Source organism: Lynx canadensis, chromosome X, assembly GCF_007474595.2.
Source record: "Lynx canadensis isolate LIC74 chromosome X, mLynCan4.pri.v2, whole genome shotgun sequence".
Taxonomy (NCBI): domain Eukaryota; kingdom Metazoa; phylum Chordata; class Mammalia; order Carnivora; family Felidae; genus Lynx; species Lynx canadensis.
Genome location: NC_044321.2, coordinates 80,230,436 through 80,237,647, shown reverse-complemented (window position 1 = coordinate 80,237,647; position 7,212 = coordinate 80,230,436).

Here is a 7,212-nt window from a genome sequence, read left to right as displayed (position 1 = left end):
ACTTACTTTTCCTAGGCACTAGAGATAAAGTAGAAACAAAAATGAAAGATATCTCTGTTCTTGTGGAAGCTATATTTACTTGTAGTTTCTTTCTTATTCCATTTTTATCCTAAAATTTTATGGTCATACCAGCATAAAGTTGTCTGGTAATTCTCAAGGTGATTCAATATTGATTTTGAGTGGATATTTATTGACAATAGAGTGGATATACCACAAGTCGACTGATTATACTGTGAGACTTTGAAAATTTGTTGGACAATTTATTCTCAATTCATTTACAGAACAGGCCCTATTGCTGTTTAATACTTATCAAACTGAGAAAAGTCCTACTTTAAACTCTTTACGTGTTAGCACTTTATGTGTATGTATCAGATAAGTGTCATCTTTAATATCAGAGAGCCTATAAAAGATTGAAACAGGATGCTGAGCTATGTCCTTCTGGTTGCTAAAGTAATATTCTATTTACTTCCTTTTAAAGTAGATTACAACAGCCAGAGTTTCACTCCCCAGTATCTCCAACTAGCACCTGTGCAACACTGACTAGCCTTGAAATCTAAATGTCTGTAGTGTAAGTGGTTGACATTGAGCTTTAATTGCCAAGGCATCTGGTTCAAAAGACATCCATTATACTATATATAGAAAACTTGAAAGATTCCACCAAAAACTGGTTGAACTGATAAACAAATTCAGTAAAGGCTCAGGATACAAGATCAATGTACAGAAATCTTGCATTTCTATACAGCAATAATGAAGCAGCAGAGACATTAAGAAAACAGCCCCATTTAAAACTGCACCAAGAATAACAAAATACCTAGGAATAAACCTAACCAACAAAGTAAAGGATGTGTACTCTGAGAACTATAAAACACTGGTGAAAGAAATTGAAGATGACACAAAGAAATTCAAAGACATTTCATGCTCGTGGATTGGAAGAACAAATATTGTTAAAATGTCTGTACCGCCCAAAGCAATCTACACATTTAATGCAATCCTTATCAAAATCAACAGCATTTTTCACAGAATTGGAACAAACAATCCAAAGGTTTGTATGGGACCACAAAAAACTCCAAATAGCCAAAGCAGCCTTGAACAAGAAAAGCAAAGCTGAAGGAATCACAATTCCAGACTTCAACTTATATTACAAAGCTGTAGTGATCAAAACAATAAGGCACTGGCACAAAAACAGACATGTAGAGCAATAGAACAGAATAGAAAACCCAGAAATGAACCCACAAGTATATGGTCAATTAATCTCTGACAAAGGAGGCAAGAATATCCAGTGGGAAAAAGTCTCTTCAACAAATGGTGTTGGGAAAACTGGACAGCAACATGCAAAAGACAGAAACTGGACAACTTTCTTGCATCATATATAAAAATAAATTCAAAATGGATTAAGGAGCTAAATTGGAGACCTGAAACCACTAAAATTCTAGAGGAAACACATAGTAACTTTTATGACATTGGGTATAACCACTTTTTTCTAGATACCTCTCCTGAGGCAAGGGAAACAAAAGTAAAAATAAATTATTGGGACTACAGCAACATAAAAGCTTCTGCACAGCAAAGGAAACAATCAACAAAACTAAAAGACAACCTATGGAATGGGAGAAGACATTTGCAAATGACATATCCAATAATGGGTTAGTATGCCATATATAAAGAACAGATACAACTCAAAATCCAAAACATAAATAATCCAATTAAAAATGGGCAGAATACACGAAGAGACATTTTCCAAAGAAGACATCCAGACGGACAACACACACATGAAAAATTCTCACCATCACTCATCATCAGGGAAATGCAAATCAAAACTATAATGACATGTTACCTCACACCTGTCAGAATGGCTAAAATCAATAACACAGGAAACAACAAGTGTTGGCGAGAATGTGGAGAAAAAGAAACCCTCTTGTACTATTGGTGGGAATGCAAACTGGTGCAGCCACTGTGAAAAACAGCATGGAGGTTCCTCAAAAAGTTAAAAATAGAACTATGCAGGGGGCCTGGGTGGCTCAGTCAGTTAAGCGTCTGACTTCAGCTCAGGTCATGATCTCAAGGTTGATCTGCATCGGGCTCTGTGCTGTCAGCTCAGAGTCTGGAGCCTGCTTCAGATTCTGTGTCTCCCCCTCTATCTGCCCTCTTCCCCTCATGCTCTGTCTGTTTCTCTCTCAAAAATAAATAAATATTAAAAAAAATTAAAAATAAAAATAGAACTACCCTATAATCTGGCAATTGCATTACTAGGTATTTACCCAAATAATACAAAAACACTCATTTGTAGAGATACACGCACTCCTATGTTTATAGAAGCATTATTTATAATAGCCAAATTACAGAAGCAGCCCAGTGTCCATCAATTTATGAATGGATCAAGAAGATGTGGTATATATACAATGGAATATTATTCAGCCATAAAAAGATTGGAATCTTGCCATTTGCAATGACATGGATGGGGCTAAAGAGCACAATGCTAAGTGAAATAAGTCAATCAGAGAAAGATAAATACCATATGATTTACTCATATGGGGAATTTAAGAAACAAAACAAATGAGCAAAGGGGAAAAAAAGAGACAGAGAAAGACAAACCAAGAAACAGATTCTTAATTATAGAAAACAAAGTGATGGCTACCAGGAAGGAGGTAGGTGGGGAGATAAGTTGAATAGGTGATAGGGATTAAGGAATACACTTGTGATGAGCATTGTGTGATGTATGGAATTCCTGAATCACTAAATTTTACACCTGAAACTAATATTACACTGTATGTTAACTAACTGGAATTAAAAGTTAAAAAAAGACCACACACACACACACACACACACACACATAATTTATTGTCAAGTTGGCTGACATACAGTGTATACAGTGTGCTCTTAGTTTTGGGGGTAGATTCCCATGATTTATTGCTTACATACAACACCCAGTGCTTATCCCAACAAGTGCCCTCCTCAATGCCCATCACCCATTTTTCCCTCTCTCCCACTCCCCCATCAACCCTCAGTTTGTTCTCTGTATTTCAGTCTCTTATGGTTTGCGTCCCTCTCTGTTTGAAACTATTTTTCCCCTTCCCTTCCCCCCATGGTCTTCTGTTAAGTTTCTCAAGTTCCACATATGAGTGAAAACATATGATATCTGTCTTTCTCTGATTGACTTATTTCACTTAGCATAATACCCTCCAGTTCTATCCACATTGTTGCAAATGGCAGGATTTCATACTTTCTCATTGCCAAGTAGTATTCCATTGTATATATAAACCACAATTTCTTTATCCATTCATCAGTTGATGGACATTTGGGCTCTTGCCATAATTTGGCTATTGTTGAAAGCACTGCTATAAACATTGGGGTTTATGTGCCCTTATGAATCAGCACTTCCGTATCCTTTGGATAAATTGCTAGTAGCACTATTGCTGGGTTGTAGGGTAGTTCTATTTTTAATTTTTTGAGGAACCTCCACACTGTTTTCCAGAGCTGTTGCACCAGTTTGCATTCCCACCAACAGTGCACGAGGGTTCCCGTTTCTCCGCATCCTCACCAACATCTGTTGTTTCCTGAGTTATTAATTTTAGCCACTCTGACTGGTGTGAGGTGGCATCTCAATGTGGTTTTGATTTGTATTTCCCTGATGATAAGTGATGTTGAGCATCTTTTCATGTGCCTGTTGGCTATCTGGATGTCTTCAATGGAAAATTGTCTATTCATGAAAAGACATCCATCTTGAATAAACATATGGCTAGGTGTATGACCCACCTACTAACAAAACAACCATATAATGAACTGGGACACCCCATCCATGAAATTACTTTTCAGAACATCCTGGTTAACCTAAGTAACTGAACTCTTAACTGATCCTCCTTTTTTCTTCCCCTGCCCTAAGTCCCACTTTTATGCTTTAAGTTATCCAATAAGTAGTGAACTTGTGGAACCTAGGCTCCCCACCCTCAGACCCTAATAAGGAAGAGTCCTAGTTCTGTTCTGTCTCCTATACCCACCATATGCTTGGGACCTATGCCACAACTTAGAACAAAATAATTTCCCAAGCATAAAGCCAGGGATACAGAAGAAGCTGTGCCCCCAGCCCCACCCCTATCTCCCACATACACATGCATGTAAACTTTCAAACTAGCATATCCCTTGATTGTGCAGCTCAAATTATTTCCTCTTCTCTCTTATCATTAGAGTCATAGAGCTGTTTGTTTGTTTGTTTTTTGCCTTTTAAAGAAAGATCCCAACCAAATAAATGGAGAGATATTCCATGTTCAAAGATAGGAAGACTCATTATCAAGATGTCAGTCCTTCCCAACCTGGTCTATAGATTCAATGCAATCCCAATCAAAACCCCAACAAGTTATTTTGTGCATATTCACAAACTGATACTGAAGTTTATATGAAGAGGCAAAAGACCCAGAATAGACAATTCAATATTGAAGGAGAAGAGAGTCAGAGGACTGATATTATCTGACTTCTATAGTTACTATGAAGTTACAGTAACCAAAATGGTATGATACTGACAAAATAGTAGACAGGGGCACCTGGGTGGCTCAGTCAGTTATGCATCTGACTCTTGATCTCGGCTCAGGTCATGATCTCACAGTTCGTGAGTTTGAGCCCCACGTTGGGCTCTGCACGGACAGTGGCGAGCCTGCTTGGGATTCTCTTTCTCCCTCTCTCTCTCTGCCCCTCCCCTGCTCATGCTTTCTCTCTCTCTCTCAAAATAAATAAACATTAAAAAAGTAATAGAATTTTTTAAAAAAAGAATAGACAAATAGATCAATGGAATAGAGAGTCCAGAAATATACTGACATAAATACAGTCAATTAATCTTCGACAAAGGAGCAAAGGCAATATAATGGAGCAAAGATGGTGTATTCAACAAATGGTGCTGGAAGAAATGAGCATCCAACTGCAAGAAACCTAATTTAAACACAGACCTTACACCCTTCAACAATTAAAACATCACAGAGCTAAATATTAAAAGCAAAACTATAAAACTCCTAGAAGATAACATAGGAGAAAACTTGATGACCTTAAGTGTAATGATGACTTTTAAAAATAGCTTTATTGAGATATAACTGACCTATTAAAAACTGCATATATTTAACATATACAATTTGGTAAGTTTGAACATACGCATACTCTCATGAAACCATCATCACAACATATTTACCACTTCTAAAAGTTTACTTGTGCCCCGTTGTTGTTGTTGTTGTTGTTGCTGCTGCTGCTGTAGTTGTAAGAACACATAACACAAGATTTACCTTCTTAACTAAATTTTAAGTGCATAATACTGTATTGTTAAGTATGGGCATTATGATGTACAGATTTCTAGGATGTATTCATTGTGCATAACTGAAGCTTTATACCTGTCCAACAATTCCTCATTTCTTCGTCCCCCCAACCCTTGGCAACCACCACTCAAATAGAGTGGGCAATTTTAGATACCACACATATATGGGCTATATCACAATCATGATGTGGAATCATGTAGTATTTGTCCTTCTGTTACTGCCTTATTTAACTTAGCATAATGTCCTACAGGTTCATCCATGCTGTCACAAATAGCAGGATTTCCTTCTTTTTTAAGGCTAAATAATATTCAATTCTATATATACCACATTTCCTTTGTCCATTTGTCAATGGACCTTTGGGTTGTTTCCTTATCTTGGATATTGTGAATAGTGCTGAAATAAATATGAGAGAGCATAAATCCCTTTGAGATCCTGATTTCAATTTTTTTGGATATATATATACCCAGACATGGAATTGCTGGTGTATTCTATAGTGGCTGCACCATGTTATATACACCATTTTACATTCCCACCAACAATGCATAAGTATTCCAATTCCTTCAAATCCTTGCTAACACTTGTGATTTTTTTTTTGATAACAGCCATCCTAATAGGTATGAGGTAATATCTCATTTTGGTTTTGATTTGCATTTCTGTACTGGTTAGCGATGTTGGGCACCTATTCATATACCTGCTGGCCATTTGTATGTATTCTTTAGAGAAATGTCTATTCAAGCCCTTTGCCTATTTTTCATACTTCATTTATTTGCTAATGAGTTGTGGGAATTCTTTATATATTTTGGGTATTGGCCGCCCATTTTCTCTCATTCTGTAGTTTGCATTTTCATTCTGTTGATTATTTCCTTTAAGGTACATAAGTTTCTTTTAGATGCATAAGTTTTTTTTTTTTTAGTTTCTGTAATCTCATTTGTCTATTCTTGCTTTTGTTGCCTGTGGCTTCGGTGCTATATCCAAGAGAGCACTTCCAAGACCAATATCAAGAAGACTTCCCCCTATGTTTTTGTATAGGACTTTTACAGTTTCAGGTCACATGTTTAAGTCTTTAATCCAACTTGAGTTGATGTTTGTGTATGTTAGGACTCTAACACATCTTTTTTGAGGACACAATTCAACCCATAACAAATGATAAAAACTTTTGAAATAGTAGTAATGGATGTATAACTGTGCATATAATTAATGCCACTTAATTGTTCACTTAAAAATGTAAAATTTTATGCCACGTATATTTTACCTTAATAAAAAAAAAAGATATCACACCTTGTCTTCTCTCCTCAGACCCCAGTTACTTTCCTATCTCAGCTGGTGACCTTGTTTATTCAATTGAACAAATGAAAGCAAATTGAAGAGAACTTCCACAAACTCCTACCACCATGCCTACTCACCACTTGCATCTGTGCCCATAAATTCTGCCTCTTCTAATGTTTTGTTAATGAACTGGCCATGCTCCTATCTAAAGCCAGCCTCTAAATGTATCCACTGGATGATGCCCCATCTCTTCTATTCAAGGTCATTGTTCCAAAATTTTCTTCTCTCTCTCCTTTATCATAAACATTTCCCTTTCTAGAAAGTGAAATGTCCCCATCAACAAACATACTGTACTATCTCCTACCTTAAAAGCAAAATTCTTCCTTTACCTCACATCATTCTATAGCCACTACCCCTTTTTTTTTTTTGCTGCAAAATTCTTCAGAATAGTGGTTTGTAGTTAGCATATTGACACTGTCTCCTCCTTTTTTTTTGATATGACTCCATTCTTTCATTTCCAACATCCAATGAACTTTTATTTATTGCTCCATTGAAACTGCTCATCAAAAATGCTAATGATCTCTATGTTGGTAAATCCAATAATCAATCCTCAATCCTCATCTTGATCTATCATACAAGTGACCATATAATTTATTAT